The 1442-nt window shown below is 58.5% G+C and overlaps 1 pseudogene; it reads right to left on the minus strand.

Moving 5' to 3' along the window:
• Positions 1-354: 354 nt before the first annotated feature.
• Positions 355-1171, minus strand: LOC123407584 (annotated as a pseudogene).
• Positions 1172-1442: the final 271 nt, after the last annotated feature.

Here is a 1442-nt window from a genome sequence, read left to right on the forward strand (position 1 = left end):
GGGAATGTCCACGAGTAATGCGAATAATCATCGAGAATGACAAGGTAGTACTGAAATCTAGAGAAGCTAAGTACGGGGGAGGTCCATAAATCACAATGTACCAACGGAAAGGGAGCACTAGTCTTGGATACAGAATGTGAAAAGGGCAGCCAAGGCTGCTTGCCTAAGTTACATGCCGTGCAGACAGAGGAACTAGGATGGTTTTTATTACAAGTTGGAAGGAAGTGACGAGCTAATATAGAGACAAATTTATTGCTAGCATGCCCTAAACGTTGATGCTAGAGGCCATTGGTGACGACGGAGAGCGCTGCCTGAACGCTGGAGTTGTTGAAGAAGGGATAGAGCTCTCCGTGGCTATTGGATCTCAGGAGTATCCTCCCCGTGGCTAGGTCCTTCACAGAAAAACCGAAGGGATCAAACTCGACAGAACAAAAATTATCGGTGGTGAAACGACGAACAGAGATTAAGTTCTTAATAATTGTGGGAGAGATAAGAACATCATTATGAGAGAAATTTGAGAGAGAGGTGGAGCCGACAGCAGTAATATGGATGCGAGACCCGTCACCGACGAGTATGCCAGAAGAATGACGCGCAGATGGAGAATCATACGAGGTGAGTGAGCTCGTGTTACCTGCAACGTGCGAAGTCGCGCCTGTGTCAAGGAACCAGTCCGAGGCGCCGCCGGCCTGCTGGTGCTGCACGGAGAGGTTCTGAAGGGCAGCGTATAGCTGATGGTACTGCTCCCATGTCGGCCCGCTGGATGACGACGCGGCAGCCACCGGGTATGCATGGTGTGGTGGTGGTGGGCGCGGCCCGAGGACGCCGGCGGCGTTGGGTGCAGCCCAAGGCGCACGAGGCGACGGGAGGCCGGGGAGTAGGGTGCCGTAAGCCGCGAAGTAGCCTGTGGGCAGCTGCATGCCGTGGGCTGGAGGAGGCGCTCCGCGTCCAGTCGGAGCAGCACCAGAGGGCTGGGCGCCGTGGCCACGGCCACGGCCGCAACCACGTCCACGCGCCCCCTTGTCGCCGGTGGGAGAGGAGGAGGCAGGGCCCCTGCCCCGCGTGTTGGTGCCGCGGTCACAGGAGGAGCCGCCGCGGTCAGGGGCGGAGGCGCCACATTCGGGGCCGCCCTGCCCGATTGTGAGCGCGGTAGCGGTGGCTTCGGGACGACCATCCAGGCGGGCCCGCTCGTTAGCCGAGATTTCCTCCATGAGTAGCCGAGATCGCGCCTGTACAAAGGAAGGAAACGGCGACTGCAGAGGTAGGAGTGTCGCCATCACATGAAACTTTCGGTTGAGGCCGCGGATGAGCTGCAGAGTGAGCGACTGGTCGGAGATTTGTTCGCCGACATCCTCGAGTGCGTCGGCAAGCGACTTGAGCCGCCGGCTGTACTCGGCGACGGTGAGGTCGCCTTGAACGAGGTTGCGGAACTTGGCGCCGAGGAT

The sequence above is a fragment of the Hordeum vulgare genome, chromosome 7H (assembly GCF_904849725.1).
Source record: "Hordeum vulgare subsp. vulgare chromosome 7H, MorexV3_pseudomolecules_assembly, whole genome shotgun sequence".
In the NCBI taxonomy this organism is placed as follows: Eukaryota; Viridiplantae; Streptophyta; class Magnoliopsida; order Poales; family Poaceae; genus Hordeum; species Hordeum vulgare.